Below are 19,453 nucleotides of genomic sequence, written 5' to 3'. Positions count from 1 at the left end.
GCATCACTGACTCAATGGACATGAGTTTGGGCAAGGTCTAGGAGTTGGTGATGGACAGGGAGGCCTGGCGTGCTGCACTCCGAGGGGTCGCAAAGAGTCAGACACGAGTGAGCAATTGAACTGAACTGATGGTTAGAATAGATAGCTGGTGTTTACCACAGGGAGCTCAGCTTGGTGCTCTGTGCTGAGCAGAGGGGTGAAACCGAGGCCACGGGAGGGAAGGCCATAGGGAAAAGATTTATGTATACTCACGGCTGATTGATGACGTCACACAGCACAAACCAGCACCACATTGTAAAGCAATTATGATCCAATAAATAAATAAATAAATAAATATATATATATATATATATATATATATATATATATATATACACGTCTGAAAAGGAAAAAAAGCTAAGCAGACTGGTCACCGGCGGTGGGAACCCGTCTGACCCTGCGGGGACAAGGGCCGCACCCCTGGCCCAGGAATCCCCCACGTGCTGTGGGGAGACTGAGCCTGTGCCCACAGCTGCTGAGGCCGGGCGGGCAGCTTGCTCTTTCCATGGGCAGGAGGCAAAGAAAGATGCTCACCAGTGCTGAACAATAAGGAATGCAGAGCAAAGCTACAGGGATGTATCACCGCAGGCCAGTCAGAAGATTGAGCAAAAAGCCCACTAATAATATCATAAACGCTGAAGGGGCTTGGAGATCAGGGAACCTCCTACATGTCTGGAGGGAATGTAAGCTGGTGCAGTCACGTGGCTGGACCGTGTGGAAGTTCCTTAAAAAACATAACCTCCTGACATTTAAGGAAATGAATTCCATGAAAAGTAGACAAAACAGATTAATCGACAAATTGACAAGCTTTACAGTTTTTAGTAAATCATCTGCAATTCTGAAATGACCAGTTTTGATCTAGCATTTCTAAATTCTCTAAGTTAAATGTGTAAGAATACACATACACTCACATATTTCTTCTTGGCTTTCTCACTAACATGTATACCTTCAGGTATTTATATCTTGTATTCAATGTGTGTTATATAAATCATATTATGTATATATCTTCAGATATTTATATATTGAATTCAAAGTATGAGAAAGCCATGAGGAAACAGTTCCTTTAAGCCTTACAAGACACATGTGCTAAGAATGATAGAGGGAAAGATTTTAGAAATCTTGGTTCAGAATTTTCCCATCATGGCTCTTGATTATACTTTTTGTGACTTTGTTAAACTTACATTTGCTTAAATGAGCCCCTGAAAAGTTTTAGCTAAAAGAAGAACAAAGGACAATGGCAGCACGTGAGTTTATGACTCTAGGTCCTCAGAGAACTCACAACAAGCCTTGAGGTCCCCTGAGGAAGGTCAAGGCTAGAACCAGGCAGAGAAAATTCAAGTACTTGGGGTTCAGACTTGACCCTGGGTGAAGTGCTGTGGGGCCCACAGGCTGAGTGTGGATGGGTCCATTCAAACAAAAACGAGCAGGATTCTGATGAGCTCAGAGGGTATCACTGAAGCGGGGCCTGTGCAGTAGACCCTGGGGTTCAGCAAGACTGCTGGTCCCAAGGCAGGGGTCATCTAGTGCATGTGCTCAAAGGACTGGCTGGTGTGAGTTCAAGGACCTGCAGGCTGCCTGCTCCCCAGACAGACGCTGAGGCAGCAACAGCATTAGCAGTTCAGGGGAGCTCTCAACAGTACTCTCTATGATCCTTCTTATTAGAACCACCACGATGTCCATGTAGATAAAATCGGAGAGGAGATACAACGTAGAAATGGTGGGAAATATATGAAGTTATGAGAGGTTTAATGGCAGTAAGGAACTAATTTCCACAGATGCCATCCCCCTGTGCTTCAAATAGCCTATCATTACCTTACCTTTCCTGCAACCTTAAATAGGTGGGAGAGGTTAATGCTGGTGGTGCATTAACCCTTCATTCATTCCACATCAATTGTAACACTCAAAAACCATTCACTTTTATTAATTAAGGTACATTAATTTTACACAGATGGAATAAAACCTTTTACAATTGTTGTTTGATCCTTGATTAAAATACACATTACAAGCTTCTAAAAACTTTCCTATTTCTCTGATGAAATGACCTGAGAATGTGATTTATATGGTTTACAAAATGGAGGCTAATTTAGTAAACATGAATGGATATTCATTATATTAATATGACTTTTCCAGAAAAATTTTTCTATACTTACATCAGATAGAAGAGAAGGTGTCCTTACTTCAAGCCTGCCAGATAATAAGCATGATTTCTCTATGTTCCTGTTATAAAAATACCTTCGATTTTCATGAACTATCCTTCTTTTATGCTTAAAGAGCAACTGACCTAATTATTGAAAACTTTGAGCAAACTTTTGCCTTACTTTGAATTATTCCCTGAACACTTACATCATGGTGACCACAGAGGTGTTTGACATCAGTGACAAATACCTCCATTCAGAGTTTCAGTGTGTATATAACACGACTGTCTTCTAAATCTTATAAAGTGGAGAATAAATGCAAATGATTCCCACTTAATACAGAAGGGCTTCTCTTACCCTTGGGCAACAACCATCAAAAACATAAGTTCGTATATACAGTAGAAACAAATCACAGCATGTAGTAATTTGAGAGTTGAATTACATTCGTTTTGGTTCCTTAATCTGAAATAACATTAACATAAGCAAGGATACATTAATAATAATTATACCTCTGCAAATATCCACCCCTTCATCTTGCGATCCATACTAACATATCAATTTTGTATGTGTTTTACTTATGGAATACTTGCTACAGTGTTTCTTCTTAGAGTAATTCAACAAAAGTGGTACTAATGACATGCTTTCTAGTATGAATTCTCTGGTATTGAGTTACTTTTGATGTTTGATTAAGCAGTTCTCTACATTTTTTTATTTCATTCGGGTATCTTTCCGAAGATAACACTCGTTTTTTCATAATTGTATATTTAGGACCAAAGTTATTTTCACTGATTCATTTCTAGGCTTTCTCTGCAGTATGAATTCTCTGATTGTGAGTGAGATGATGGCTGTGAGGAAATCCTTTGCCACATTGCTTACATTTCTTTTTTTTTCTTAGTTCACGTTTGTTTATTGTTGTAAGATTTTGTTTTGAACATCGAACACTGCACCAAAATATGAGTCATTTATCTTCAGACAGTTATCTTTGCCATAAAGTAATGATGTTGACAATTTCTGACAACTCAAGAAATGTATTAGTGGCACTGCTGTGTCTAATAATCAAATGTCATCATAGACTGAATGTAATGATTAAACTAAAAGAGCAACATTTGCCCTTCCTCTTCTTACCTTTAAAACAAACCCAAAAAAGTAATTTTCACATGGAAAGAGCACTTACTTTAAACCAAAACTCAATCTTTCACCGGTTTCATTATACCCAGCATTCTCTAAAGCGGGAAAACAAGGCTTCCCAGAGTTAACTATTGATGATACGTGAAAAGATGACAAAATCCCCTGGGAGAGTCGGTTTTCACCAACCTGCAGACAACTCAAGTCTGCTCTTGGCCTGTTCCTTTGAGTCTGGCCGGTACCTCTGAGGACACATTTCATCTGCAGGACCATGTGCAGTCGGGGGTACGAACACGTCTGGCTCCGGTGGGTGGCTATCTCTCCTGGATTGTCAGCAGCTCTTTCCTCACATCATGCTAGGAAGTTTTATCCTTTTTCCAGCTGAAAACTAGCATTCCTTACATTTCTAACATTTCTCTGCAGCATGAACTCTCTGATGTCGAGAAAGACCTGAACTCTGGGAAAAGGCTTTGCCACATGCTGCACATTTATAAGGTCTCTCCCCAGTATGGATTCGGCGATGTTGAGTAAGAAGTGAATAATTGATAAAGGCTTTGCCACAGTCTGTACATTTAGAAGGTCTCTCCCTAGTGTGGATTCGCTGATGTTGAGTTAAATCTGAACTTTTCTTAAAAGCCTTGCCACATGCTGTACATTTATAGGGCCTCTCCCCAGTATGGATTCGCTGATGTTGAGTTAAAGTTGAAATCTCCTTAAAAGCCTTGGCACATGCTGTACATTTATAAGGGCTCTCCCCAGTATGGATTCGCACATGTCGAGTAAGAACATCAGAACGGATAAAGGCTTTGCCACATTCTGTACATTTATAAGGTCTTTCTCCGGTATGGATTCGCTGATGTTGAGTTAAATCTGAACTCTGCTTAAAAGCCTTGCCACATGCTGTACATTCATAAGGTCTCTCCCCAGTATGTATTCGCTGATGTCGAGTAAGAAAATAATAACCGATAAAGGCTTTGCCACATGCTGTACATTTATAAGGTCTCTCCCCAGTATGGATTCGTTGATGTAGAGTAAGAAGTGAATAATAGATAAAGGCTTTGCCACATTCTGTACATTTATAAGGTCTCTCCCCGGAATGGATTCGTTAATGTCGAGTAAGAAATAAATAATTGATAAAAGCTTTGCCACACTCTGTACATTTATAAGGTCTCTCCCTAGTATGGATTCGGTGATGTTCAGTTAAAGTTGAACTCTGCTTAAAAGCCTTGCCACATGCTGTACATTTATAAAATCTCTCCCCAGTATGGATTCGATGATGTTCAGTTAAAGTTGAGCTCCGCTTAAAAGCCTTGCCACATGCTGTACATTTATAAGGTCTCTCCCCAGTATGGATTCACTGATGTTCAGTTAAAGCTGAATTTTGCTTAAAAGCCTTCCCACATGACGCACATTTATAAGGTCTCTCCCCAGTATGGATTCGCTGATGTTCAGTTAAAGCTGAACTCCGCTTAAAAGCCTTGCCACATGCTGTACATTTATAAGGTGTCTCCCCAGTGTGGATTTGCTCATGTTGAGTAATACATGAACAGGAGATAAAAACTTTGTCACATTCTGTACATTTGTATGGTTTCTCCCCAGCATGCATTCCCAGATGTTCAGTTAAATATGAACTCTGATTAAAGGTTTGGCCACATGCTGTACATTTGAATTGTTTCCTTTCTGTATGAACTTTCCTGTGTCTAGTTCGATTTGGTGAGTTACTAAAGACTTTTCCACATGTATGACACTTGCAGTGTTTCTGCTTGCTCTGAATTATCTGCTGTTCAATAAGTTTTGAAGACTGGTTAACAACTTTACCATAATAATAGCAATTATAAGTCTCTCCAATATCCATACACTTATAAGTATTAATAGTAAGATTTGAGCTTTGACAAAACATATTCCTACACTTATGATGTTTAGAATTGTTGTCTGAAAATTGATGTCCCTGTTGTTTCACGAGATATGAGTCTTGGTCAACATTATGGCCAGTTTCATTGCATGAAGAGCTTCTCATTCCATCATGTATACTCTTGTAATTATTGGGGGTAGAGTCCTGCTTAACACATTACTTATTTTGTTACACTTGGAAAGTTGTTCCACACTAATTATACCTCCGTATGTATTGAACAATGATGGTTGAATAAGGTCTCTCCCATTATTATCAACATTCCAGCTTTTGGAAGAAGGAGAAAAGAGTTGTTGGTTGAAGAACAAGAAACCCTTGTTAAAGGATCCCTCAAATTTATTGTATTGGGAACTTTCCCCATCAGGTTTAAGTTTCTGGTTTCCAGACATGTTTGAATGTATATTTAATAGACACCTATGCTCAGAGTGTAGGTTTGAATGAGTATTTGCAGTAGAGACCAGATGACTTTCCAGATTTTCCTCACTTCCCTTCAGAGAGCATGTATGTTTCAAGAGATGATGAAGATCTTTGCTGACAAATATACACTTATCTGCAGATGCTGATGGCTGAAACTGGTCATCTGAAATTGGTTTTTCCTTACTTGATTCACATCCTTCACTTCTTTTTGCGGTAATGTTTACTTTATGGGAAACTGAGCCAACTTGGTTGTGTCCATCATAACATGCACTGGGCTCTTTATATGCCCTCATATATTCCCAGTCTTTGGTTAAATGTAAATTTGCAAGGTGAAATCTTTCATGTATTCCTAGCTTTGCTGTTGGGAGTAAATCTTCTAATCCTGGCTTTTGGGTCCTCAAACCCTGGGTGTCGTGAGAAGACACAGCTGAAAGATATCAAATAATAAGTTATTCTACTTACTACTCTTGGGGAATATAGTTTACAATTTGCATAAAATCGGCATACACTTGGCTAGATGAAGCCTAAAACCGAGATAGAAGGAGTCAAGATGGCAGAGGATTTGGAAGACGTGGAGTTCATCTCTCTCCACAAAAGCATCAAGAATACATCTTGAAGTGGAAAAATTCTCACAGAGCCCTGCAGAACACGGGCAGAGGAACTTGGAGACCTGAAAGGACAAGAAAGATTCCTGCTGAGCCAGGTGGGACAAGAGAGTGATGGAGGAAAGGGAAAAGGAAAAGAAGCCGGATGGGACCCGCAAAACCATGGGGGGATCTGAAGAGAGGAGAGGTCTCCACATCCAGGGAAGCCCCTCACTGGCGGAAACTCAGTTGGGAACGAGGGGAGCCTTGTTCTCTGTGGGAAGAGAACACGCAACCAGCATGAAGGACAGAGTGAGACGTGTACCCAGGGTACTCACCCCTGCCCTGCCCACCCAGCCTGAGAGGGTGTCCTCCGCTGCAGACAAGGGCTGGATACTGGAACGTAGCGTTCTGAGAGCAGACCCAGGTAGAGGACTGCGTTAGCCGAAAGGAGATATCCTGAGGGGATGGGAGGGAGGGAAGAGCTCTGCACATGGGATGCTTGTGGAGGAAGCCTGAACCACCAGAGAAGCAGAGTGGCGATGTTGAATGATGCCCGAAGAAAAGAACCTCTTTGCAGCCACTCTGCCCCTCTGCCTGTCCCTGCCTCTCCAGGCGCTAGGAATGGCTACCACCTAGGTGGGTGATCTCATGACCCCGACAGCTGCTTCCTCCTCCGCAGCCTCCTCCCCACCAGGGTAGGCTCATGGGATCCAGGGGCACATTCAGAACACAAGCCTGTGGGTGGTCACAACGTATAGGTGATGTTGAAACCACAGCTGAGCCCCAAGGCCCTGCCACTAAGCAAAAAGAGCTGAGATCTCTTCTTGCATCTGTACAAACCATGGTGTGACACCACACAACTGGCTTGGTAAACTCAGCCCCAACAGAACATCTGGATGGAAATGAGGCTCTGGCAGTCAAGACCAGTCTAGCTTTAGCAACTGTAGAGTTTGTAGGCATGCACATGAGGCATTTGGGCCAGGTCACAGTCTACTTTGCCCTCATAGCACCACAGCAGTTTCAGCTCCACAATGAATGTACACCTGGGATATGACTACAGTGGATCTCTGCTGGTGACCTGGTGAAAACATCTGAGAGACACCAGGGTCAAGTGCCAGCATACCCATGGTTCAGGTGGGGCCAAGATCAATGCCAACACAGGGTCACATGAGAGCTGGCACAGCACCTGAGTGATGACATGCAGAGCACTCTCCGAGGAGAACATCCCCAGAGGAGCAACACTCAGTGGCTTCCCTCCTAGTGGGTGTGCTGCAGTCCCATTAGATCAGAAGCACCACAGATCAGAGCAGAGCTCATTTCAGATCTGGGGCCTCTGTTCCACCAATCAGGAAGCAGACCCCGCCGCAGACAGTGACAGCCACAGAGGAAAGGCGAAGCGGCCCTCAAGATTCGGGCAGGCTCTGGTCACAATAGTAACAATCAACCCCCTCTCAAGGGCATAAGGGCACAAGTCCCTGGACCACTTCACCCACCAGGGAGCAGACACCAGAGCAAGAGGAACTAGGATCTGCAGCTTGCAGAACAGAGACCACAAACACAGAACATTGGACAAGAGGTGACAAAGGAGTACGGTGCAGAGAAGTCAAAATAGAAACCTACAGGAACAACGAAGTGAGAAGTTGAGCAGTGTAATGAGTAATTTTTGTTTTAAGAAATCACATTTGCAAACAAAACATTTTCACAAAAGCTAATGCCTATTAGTTATTTAACCCACTTACCACTCATGTTGTTATCTGAGCATATTTTAATGGAGTCTAAAATAGTAAATGATACTGACCTAGAACTAATCAGAAATAGATGGCATGAACTATAAAGTCCTGGGATGTTTCATAACAAACAAGATAGATTTAGTAAGGTAAGAGTTCTAAGCAAATCAAATGAGAAATGAGACTTGAAAAATATGGGAAGAACACAGGGAACTCTACTTAATGCTCTGTGGTGACCTAGATGGGAAGGAAATCTCCTCAAGAAGGGAAATGTATATATGTATCACTTATTCTTTCTGTATAGAAAAACTAACATAACATTGTAAAATAGCATTATTGGAACAGAAAAATTTCTTCTTAAAGATTTCTCTATATAATCTATAAGCTTAATAGTAAAGAACAATCAGAAAAAAGCACTCTTGGACATGTTATAAACTCCCATGTCAATAATTTCTTTCAAAACGCTGTGAGTTAAATAGCTATATTAAAGCATTCTAGCATTAGTGAATTGGGACATATATACTTAACACATTTAATGTTAGTTCATATAAAAAAAGAGAAACTTTCATGTAAAATTCAGATTTCCATTCTCATTTTAGTGAGTTGTCTTATGTGAAGAGGGAATTCATAGGGCCTGGACTCCATCTCAGACCTGTCTGTGCTGATCCTGCTCAGCCACCTCTGCAGTGGACTCTGAACTCTCTGCTTAGTGCCTGTGGGAACGACAATGGAAGGATAAGACTCCCTCCGGACAGGGGAACCTTGAAGATCATATCCAGGTTCCTCATCACCTAAGAGAAAACAGACACTAATCACCCCTGCCTCCGGACACTATCTATCAGAATGTAAGCACAGGCTTATCAGTTATTAACTGGTTGGTATGTAACCGCAGGCTTACTGATGATTAACTGTTTAAACACATAACACGTGAATGACGGGGTTGCTGTGATTGTATTGACCCTTCCTTTGTAAGCATCAAGGGATTGGGGTGGTGGGTTTGTACACGTCCACATGCGGTATAAACGATTTTCACAAATGCTGGTCGGGGTCCCTGGCTAAGAGGAGACTCTGCCTTGGGCCCACCGGTGTAATAAACTGCACTCCAATATCTGCATTGTCCTTCTCAGTGAGTTTGTTTCCCTGAAAGCGTGGCTATAACATTTGGTGCATTGGCCGGGAAGCGCCTCACTTTGAGGAGACAGGTCTCATTTGAGGCCACCCAAGGCTTTGTTGCTTGAATCTCCTAGAAGGTGGAAGGCGCCTTGTCCCTCTGGAAGGATTCTGCTTTTCAGTGCCCGGACCTTTCACGTCAGCAGGTAGGTGGACGGCAGCAGGGGAACTGAGCGCTCAGGTGAGGAGGAACCCACCCAGCAGGGTGGAAGAGGGGGTCTGATCACCCCCCTGGGAGGGACTTGAAGGAGCAGGGACCCACAGGAGCCTGGAATAGGCAGGCAGCGATTGCTTGGTACACAGTTTGACGAGCGTGCTAGGGTTAGGAAGGAAATTTGTGATGGTCATTTAGGAGGTGTGTCCACGCCGTCTCGGGGAAAATTATTACAGTGATCGCCAGGGGATTTTTAGGATAGGAAACTTGTCCTTGTATGCTCATATTCTGCCCTCCCCCAGGAGGTGTCCTGTCTGCTGAGAAATTCTTGACCCCCTTGGAATTGTTAGGCTAGAAGGAGGGGGATACAGAATTGAGTATGAATTGGCTTTTACGGAGATGGCCTGTGTCATGGGATATTCAACCGATTTGTTTTCATTCGCACCTAATCAAGCCCAACAAGGCAGAATGGACTTTAAAAGGGAGAAACAGTCTTGGATCATGTGATGTTCTGGTTCAGCTATGCTGACCGGCAGTTGAAGACACGCCGATCCACCTTCTCCCTCTGGGGTCTGGCAGGTAAAGCTCTTCTCACCCCAATTAGGAAGGAGGCAGAATGGCAAATTAAGTGTCACTGAGTGAAAATATGAGAAGTACATAGGGTACTGAGAACTTCGTAGACAGAACGAAAAGGAAAAGTACAAGAATGTCTGAGACGTTAAGCAAGATGGGGGGAAGTGAATCTAAGGCAACTGTATTGGAGTGACAATTTTAAAGAAGGGAATAGGAGGAGACTATGGGGTGAAGATGAAGCCTAACTGCCTCCACATACTCTGTGAGGTCGAATGACCCCCTATGGGAGCAGGATGGCCACCAGAGAACACCGTGAACTTAAAAATAGTGGAAGCAATCTACACAGTAGTCACAGGAGAGCCAGGACACCTGGATCAATATCCATCTATTGACTCATGGCTAGGGTTAGCTTGAGACCCTCCTACTAGGACAAGGTTCTGTATTCAGAAGGGAAAGGGGAAAATATGAAGGGCACAAAAATTGACTGATGATAAAAAAGGAAATTCTACAGGATTTGGACGGGGATGACCTGACCCCTCCCCCATGCTGGATAATGACACGCCTGCCTCCCAGGGCTCCACCAGGACCTAAGGCCGCCTTAATGCCTGATCCAGTGCCAGGTGAAGTTTCTGCAACAGCTGCTGCTCCTCCGCCAGCTTTCCCAGAGTTTGTAGAGCCTCCGTTTGGGCAGGCTCCAATCCCAGTGACAGAAGCCTCTGGCCAGCACTTCCAGGATCCGGTTCCAACCGAACCGCCCAAGCTATACCCGCCTCTCCCGGGGAGTACTGACAAGAGGGGGAGGGAGACGTTGGAATTAAGCAGAAACCGCGCTCTGCCAGAGAACTGGAGGGAACAAAAGAGAACAGACAAGAGACTTACAGTGCAAGCTGCTGCTCTGGGAAAGTCTATCTCCGGCCCTCCAGCAAACCTCATGTGCCCCAGGGACACGACAGTCCTTCAGCCGGTCCCACGGGAGGCCCTGGGCCCGTTACAGCCAAACCAGTGTGCCCGGTGCCGAGCTTTTGGCCACTGGAAGAATGAATGCCCTAAGGCAAGGAAGGAAGAGGAAGCTCCCGCAGTTGTGGGGCTTGCTGACTTGGAAATTAACTAGGGCTGCCAGGGCTCAGAGATATCAGGTCCCTGAGAGCGCATGGTAACTGTAAAAGTGGGGGACCAAAACATTGACCACATGGTGGATACAGGAGCAGAACTGTCGGTAGTAACAAAACCTGTGGCACCTCTGTCCAAAAAGACTACCGCTGTAACTGGGGTATCGGGAGAAGAGATGATTAAATCGTTTTGCCAGCCTACAAAATGACAGATGGGGGAGGGTGGAACCAAGTGATTCATGAACTCCTCTACATTCCTGAGTGCCCAGTATCCCTGTTGGGAAGAGACTTGCTCTCCAAACTAGGAGCACAAGTGAATTTCTCCCATGAGGAGAGGCCCACCTTCTGGACGGACTCTATGACTTTTTTGCCCTCTCTCTCAATACCAACCCAAGATGAGTGGAGGTTGCATGAGCCTCTGAAGGCAGAACCGGGTTGGCCAGAAGAGCACGAGGGAGCTAACTCAATTATTCCCTGAGGTCTGGGTGGAAGACAACACCCCCTCCCCCCAGACTGGCTAAACATCACGCCCCAGTGATAATGGAACTCAAACCAGGCACCATCCCATTTAAAGTGCCAATACCCGCTATGGATAGAGGCCTGAACCGGTATATTGCCCCACATCAATAGATTGAAACAAGCAGGCATTCTACTAGAGTGCCAGTCGGCTTGAAATACGTCAATCCTGCAGTCAACAGGGAAGGAGGACAGGACTATAGGCCTATACACGATCTCAGGCTAGTCAACCAGGCTACTGTGACTTTACACCTCACTGTTCGAAATCCCTATATCTTACTTAGCATCCTTCCACCGAGGACTCAAGTTTACACTTGCCTAGATCTCAAGGATGCCTTCTTCTGCGTACATCTCGCCCCAGCGTCACAGCCCATCTTTGCCCTTGAATGGAAAGATCCACTCGGGAGCACCAAACAACAGCTCATCTGGACTCCCCCACAAGGGTTTAAAAACTTACCAGCCATCTTTGGGGAAGCCTTGGCTTCTGACCTGGACTCATTCCATCCGGAAGAGTATGGATGTTGGCTCCTACAATACAGGGATGACCTGCTGCTGGCTGCCGAGACCGAGGAAAATGCTGGAAAGCGACAAAACCACTACTCCAGCTGTTGATGGAAGCAGGTCACCCGGTGTCGAAGAAGGCACAGATTTACAAAGAGGTGGTAAGGCATCTTGGGTTTGTTTTAAAGAAGGGCTCAAGGTTCCAGACCCTAATTTGGTCCTATATACTGATGGCACTAGCCTGATAAAACAAGGACAATGGCTGTCAGGTGGCCAAAGCACAAGGGGCCATCAAGACTGAAAAGGGATGGTGGGAATTGCCAAGTGGCAAATTATTGGTACTGGAGGAGCTGGCACTCACTCTGGTAAGCCAGACACACCAAGTGACCCACCTAGGCCATGCTGCCTGCTCACAGGTGAATGCTGCCTCTCGGGGATTCAGACAAAATCCTCCAGGTATTCAGCTGAAAGGCACACTGCCCCTTGAACACCTGGGAGTGGACTTCACTGAAATGAAACCTCACCGACACTACCATTATCTGCTGGTCATGGTATGTACGTTCCCGAGATGGGTAAAAGCTTTTCCTATCTGGACTGAAAGAACATCAGAAGTAGCCCGGTGCCTGCTTAGGGAAATGGTTCCCAGATTTGGATTTCCTACCAGCATTGGATCAGTCAATGGCCCGGCTTTTGTAGCTGATTTAGTACAACAAGTAAACAAAACTTTAAACATCAAATGGAAACTGCACACTGCATATAGACCCAGAGTTCTGAGATGGTGGAATGAGCCAACTGGACACTTAGAGAGACTCTCCAAGTGGATCGGAGAGACTGACTGCTCCTGGGTGGACTTGCTTCCGATGGCTCTGCTCAGACTCAGGATGACCCCACAGTCCCAAGGCTATTCTCCATACGAAATTGTGTATGGGAGGCATCCTCCCATAATAAAACAGGTGTCAACAAATTTGCCTCAGGTAAGGGGGGATAGGATTTCACAGCAGATGGAACTGGGTAAGGTAATAAATCGGGTAACTAAGTTTGTACAAGAAAGGGTGCCGTTCCTCCTTGGGGAACAGATTCATGAGTTTACACTTGGTGACCAAGTATGGGTCAAAGATTGGAAAGATGATTTGCTAGCCCCTTGGTGAAAGGGCCCTTATGTTATTCTAACTACCCCTACTGCAGTTAAAGTTGCAGGTATTGTCCCTTGATCCATCATACGAGGGTGAAGCGAGCATACCACACAGACCCAGAAAACGCTGAGTGGACTGCACAGAGGGACCCCACTGACCCTCGAGAGACTAAGACCATCCTTAAGAATGAGGAAAAGAAGATCCCGGACGAGCCCCTTCAGGATGAAGGCGCACAATCAACTCCTGCTGCTTGGCCTCATCAACGTGATTTTGAATTTAACTTCTGTCTCAACTCAGGACAATGTTTACACCACATGGGCACATTCCTACACGGACTTCCAGAACACCTACAACTTCTGGGTATGTAGGACTATGCCTCTGTCTGTGAAGGATGGACTTCCTTGGTGGGTGTCAGCGCGCCGCCAAGCAGATTTTAAACCACTCTGCTCTTTGCTGGGATGAAAAAGAGACTTTCCTCTCTCTTGTCAATCATAACCTCTCCTTGCTCTCTTGGTGTAAGATCTACAGTCAATAGACTCGGGTTTTGGGGTTACATTTGATAAAAATGCCAGTTTAGCAAAAGCCTAACCCACAACAAGCCCCAGTAAATCTACCTTATTTACATGCTAGGTGGACAAGATCTGTGTTTCAATGGTATGCCTTTTCTGTACCCTCTGAAGGGACAACAAATATATTATGATTAAAGTAGAAGCCTTGGGAGCAGTCTCTCAGAGCTATCTGAGATGCTGCCTCCCGGGCTGCAGTCCTCATTTTGTCCCAAATAAAGCTTAACTTGTAAATCTCAATAAATAAATAAATAAATGAATAAAGTAGAGTCCTTGACTAATTTCACAAACAGGCCCTCCTTGATAGAACAGAAGCCATCCAAGCCTTAAATGAAGAGCAAATCTAAATGAGAAAAGCACTAATTCATAATAAAATGGCTGTGGACATACTCACAGCTGCTCAAGGAGGGACCTGTGCTATAATTAAGGTTGAATGTTGTGTATACATTCCTGACTTATCTGACAATGTATCGACTACTTTAGATGATATGAAAAACCAGCTAAAAGCAATGTCAAATGAGAACATTCCTTTCTGGTTTTCCGTCCTATCTTGGGTGAAGAGCGATTTGTGGAAAACTATATTTACCACTGTTATAGTTGCCTTGATAGTTCTGCTTTGTGGACCCTGAATTGTACAATGTGTTATGAACTTTGTAACCCAAAGGTTGATGTCCTTCTCCCTAAATGGCAGTTGGAGAACCGGGATGCAATACATTCCTATGAATGATGCTCATAATATGAGTTAGGAGCATCAAGAGGGGGGAATGAAGAAGGTATTCATAGGGCCTGGACTCCATCTCAGGCCTGTCTGTGCTGATCATGCTCGGTCACCTCTCCAGTGGACTCTGAACTCTCTGCTTAGTGCCTATGGGAAAGACAATGGAAGGATAAGACCCCCTCCAGACAGGGGAACCTTGAAGATCATATCCAGGTTCCTCATCACCTAAGAGAAAACAGACACTAATCACCCCTGCCTCCGGACACTATCTATCAGAATGTAAGCACAGGTTATTGGTTATTAACTGGTTGGAATGTAACTGTGGGCTTATTGATTATTAACTGTTTGAACACATTAACACGTGAATGATGGGGTTATTGTGATTGTATTGACCCTTCCTATGTAAGCATCAAGGGATTGGGATGGTGGGTTTGGACACAACCACATGAGGTATAAAAGATTTTCACAAATGCTGGCCGGGGCCCTTGGCTAAGAGGAGACTCTGCCTTGGGCCCGCCGGTGTAATAAACTGCACTCCACTATCTGCACTACTCCTTCTCAGTGAGTTTGTTTCCCGGAAAGCATGGCTATAACAGTGCAGTGAAGAAACAATTTAAGTATGAAATTTTTAAGGTCATATGCGTAGTTTCCAGTGGACTGGAAATTACATGATAGAAAACAAAAAACATCTGTCCCCAGTATTCCTAGAAGTTTGGCAATTTTTTCACAGCTTCACCACACACTTCTGACTAGGGACAGAATCAACACTTTTAAAAGGGCTTAATATAGTTACTCAGAAATATGCAGATTTTCTAAAACCTCCCCAAAATGGACGCATTATCAGGTCATGCAGGTTGTTCCAGGCGAAGACAAATATTTTGGTTCCAACTGCAAATGCAAAAATTAATCACTGGAGAAAAAATACACAAATGATAAAAAGAATCAGGAATGGGTCAGGAGATGATGCTCTATGACAGTGACAGAAATAAACCTATGCTAATCCAAAATCATCTCCACTGAAGCAGACCTTCTCAAACCACATGACAAAGTATGACTTCCTCTACAATGCTTGTCCCTCTCACCGGAGTTATCTGCTTCATCCATAGACACATACCTGGGTATATGGCTGTCTCTATTCTCCATACATCCCAGGGATCCTTCATTTGCTCCAGAAACATGACCAGGTCTTGCTTAGAGACCACAAGACCTGTTCATCAGAAAAAGGAATATGTGTTTTCTGAGATAGTCATCAATTTCCAATCCAATATGTGTTCAGGTGAGAGAGAAGTCAAGGTAGAAAGTTAAAATAGCATTAAAAAAATGATTTCACCAAACAGCTTATTGAAAGCATCTTTAAAAGACAAATGCATCAAAATCAGATTCTGATATTATGCTCAAGTACTAATAAGGCAAAAGCCGGTAGTGGAATTCCAGTTTTATGAGGAGAGTGGCACTATTTTATAACACAGAACTTACAGAATTACCACGAACCTAGAATGAAGAATATGCAGGTCAAGAAGCAAGAGTTAGAATCGTACATGGAACAGTTGACTGGTGGCAGAATGGGAAAGAAGCACATCAAGGCTGTACATGGCCACCCTGTTTATTTAATTTCTATGCGGAGTACATCATGCGAAATGCTGAGCTGGGTGAATCACAGCCTGGAATCAAGATTACCAGGAGAGATATCAACAATCTCAGATATACAGATGATATCACTCTAATGGCAGAAATTGAAGAGGAATTAAAAAGGCTTTTGATGGGGGTGAAAGAGGAGAGTGAAAAAGCTGGCTTAAAACTCAACATTCAGAAAACTAAGATCATGGCATCCAGTCTAATCACTTCATGGCAAATAGACAGGGGGAAAGTGGAAACAGTGACAGATTTAGTTTTGGGATGTGGCCGTGGGCTCCAAAATTACTGCAGATGGTGACTGCAGCCATGAAATTAAGAGATGCTTGCCCTTTGGAAGAAAAGTTATGACAAAGACAGCATATTAAAAAGCAGAGACATCACCTTGCCAACAAAGGTCAAAACTATGGTTTTTTCAATAGTCATTTGTGGATGTGATATTTGGAACATAAAGAAGGCTGAGCACCAAAGAATTGATGCCTTCGAACTGTGGTGCTGGAGAAGATTCTTGAGAGTCCCTTGGTCAGCAAGGAGATCACACCAGTCAATCCTAAAGAAATCAACCCTGAAAATTCATTGGAAGGACTGATGCTGAAGCTCTGATACTTCGGCCACCTGATGCGAAGAGCCAATTCATTGGAAAAGACCCTGATGCTGGGAAAGATTGAGGGCAGGAGAAGAGAGTGGCAGAAGATGAGATGGTTGCATAGTTTTATTGACTCAGTGGAGATGAATTTGAGCAAACTCTGGGAATTAAAGAAGGCTAGGGAAGACTGGCTTGCTGCATTCCACAGGATCGCAAAGAGTTGGACATGACTTACTGACTGAACACAAGGAGGCAGGTTACATCAAGAAAGAAGGTTAGTTTCCCCTGGAAAGTAGGGATCTTAACCTCTACTGGACAAAGCAGAAAATTCCAGGAGACATTCTAGAATGAATGAACCAAAACCCTAAGGATACATAAGGGATTCTGAAAGCAAGTTATCCTCACCCAAGCAGGCCAGATTCCCATAGTTCTCTAACATCACGTCCCTGTACAACTCCCGCTGACCGAGGTCCAGGCATTCCCACTCCTCTTGAGTGAAATCTGCGGTCACATCCTGGAATGTCAGCAGCCCCTGAAATATAAAGGACATGAGCCATGTGGACCTGGGAAGACTTCCTAATGTGACCCAAGATGAAACCAGCAAGAGAAACGGTTTTGATTTAGGAGAATGTCAGGTGTTACACAAGAATATAATTTCTATACTGCTGTATTTTCCACTGTATTTCTAACCCCAGGAAAAGAGAATGAGATATGATCCACAGATCACTATAAAAACTATTCTGATCTGGAAGAGAAATTATAAAACAATCACATCAACACTGACCTATCTATTTTTGAGAGTTGTACTCGTGTGACAGAGAATAAACTGTCTATCAAGGAAAGCGTGTTAGTCACTCAGTCATGCCTGATTCTTTCCGACCCCATGGACTGTAGCATGCCAGGCTTCTCTGTCCATGGGATATTTCAGGCAAGAATACTGAAGTGAGTTGCCATTTCCTTCTCCAGGGGAATCTTCCCCACCAAGGGATCGGACCCCGGTCTCCCACATTGCAGAGAGATTCTTCACCATCTGAGCAACCAGGGAAGCCCCCTATCAAGGAACCAGGAAATAGTTTTTAAAAGCATCACGCTCTGATCTAAGAGTTCTGGAGTGGGACCAATGTGCCGCATTTTTAACAAGCTTATTTAAACTAGTAATGTTGAAAACTCTGATACATGAGTGACCATTCTGAATAGCAAAGAGGTAGACCACTAAGGTAAGAATTGATACTTAACTTTAAATTTTAAGTGTTTTACAAAATTGATAGGTCTGATAGAATAGTACCCAGAACAGCAATAATCCTTTGAACTATTTAGTATATACTATATGTCTTTCTAAAAGTTTTTACAGGGTCTTGAATGCATCACATAAATAATAGAAAATCAACAACATTGTTGTTCCACCGTTTTGCAAATACTTTGTCAAACATTGATTAAATGACAGATCTTGAATTTGCTTCAGTTTATGTGAACTAAAATTTAACTAGTAAAGCACAAATACACAGAGACAACACTAAAGAAAGTGTATAGGAGTTTTTATAGGGTCTTCACTGGTAGTCCGAACTCCCAAGTCAGGGGGCCGGGTTCAGACCCTTGTTAGAGAACTAGATCCCACATGCCACAGCTAAAGTGTGCCTGCTGCAACAAAGTCTCCCACATGGCTCCAAGATTCTGCAGGCTACGACCAAGACACAACTCAGCAAACATAAATACGTGTTGTTGTTTTTTTTTTAAAGAACTTTATGTAACTGGGGAGAATCCCAAAACAAGAAAAAAAATAATTTTAACATTTTCATGCTTGCAGACATATATTACAATGAGACTGTATACTTCCTAAGAGTATTAAGGAAAAGCTAACATTCACAAAGCTAAGATCACGGCTACCGGTCCCATCACTTCATGGCAAATAGATGGGGAAGAGAGGAAACAGTGGCTGAGTTTATCTTGGGAGCTCCAAAATCACTGCAGATGCTGACTGCAGCCATGAAATTAAAAGACGCTTACTCCTTGGAAGGAAAGTTATGACCAACCTAGACAACACATTAAAAAGCAGAAACATTACTCTGTCCACAAACGTCCGTCTAGTCAAGGCTATGGTTTTTCCAGTAGTCATGTATGTATGGATGTGAGAGTTGGACTACAAAGAAAGCTGAGGAGAGAAGATTTGATGCTTTTGAACTGTGGTGTTGGAGAAGACTCTTGAGAGTCCCTTGGAGTGCAAGGAGATACAATCAGTCCATCCTAAGGAAATCAGTCTGGATGTTCATTGGAAAGACGGATATTCAAGCTGAAACTCCAATATTTTGGCCATCTGATGCGAAAAACTGACTCATTAGAAAAGACCGTGATGTTGGGAAAGATGGAAGGCAGGAGAAGGGGACGACAGAAGATGAGATAGTTAGATGGCATCACTGACTCAATGAACTTGAGTTTAGGTAAACTCCAGGAGTTGGTGATGGACAGGGAGACCTGGAGTGCTGCGGTTCATGGGGACGCAAAGAGTCAGACACGAATGAGCGACTGAACTGAACTGATTCATGTTCAGTTCAGTTCAGTTCAGCTGAGTTCATTCATATTCATGTCAATAACATCAATATTCATTTCAATAAATCAGTTCATTTTCATTTCAGTTCAGTCATTCATATTCATGTCAATAAAATCGAGATTATTTTTAATGGGTTAAAATATATACATCTACTTGTGGATGATATTCTTTGTATATTTTAAATACACTAGGGTGCAAACATATACAATGGTATGAGATAAATTAGAGCTCTTGGTTCTGAAACTTTAATTTCTTGAAAAACTATCATTTTGTAGAGCTGTATCTTAGAAATTCAACACAGGTGAAAACAG

At 43.3% G+C, this 19,453-nt stretch overlaps 2 pseudogenes; one reads left to right on the top strand and one right to left on the bottom strand.

The window, feature by feature from the left end:
* The window catches only part of LOC136157581 (zinc finger protein 724-like), a 322,253-nt pseudogene extending 318,493 nt beyond the window's left edge, over positions 1 to 3,760 (top strand).
* Positions 1 to 4,905, bottom strand: part of LOC136157574 (zinc finger protein 678-like) — a 322,340-nt pseudogene extending 317,435 nt beyond the window's left edge.
* Positions 4,906 to 19,453: the final 14,548 nt, after the last annotated feature.

This window comes from Muntiacus reevesi, chromosome 2, assembly GCF_963930625.1.
Source record: "Muntiacus reevesi chromosome 2, mMunRee1.1, whole genome shotgun sequence".
NCBI classification, from domain to species: Eukaryota; Metazoa; Chordata; class Mammalia; order Artiodactyla; family Cervidae; genus Muntiacus; species Muntiacus reevesi.
Note: the sequence above shows the minus strand (reverse complement) of the source record. Positions and strands in the feature narration are given on the sequence as shown.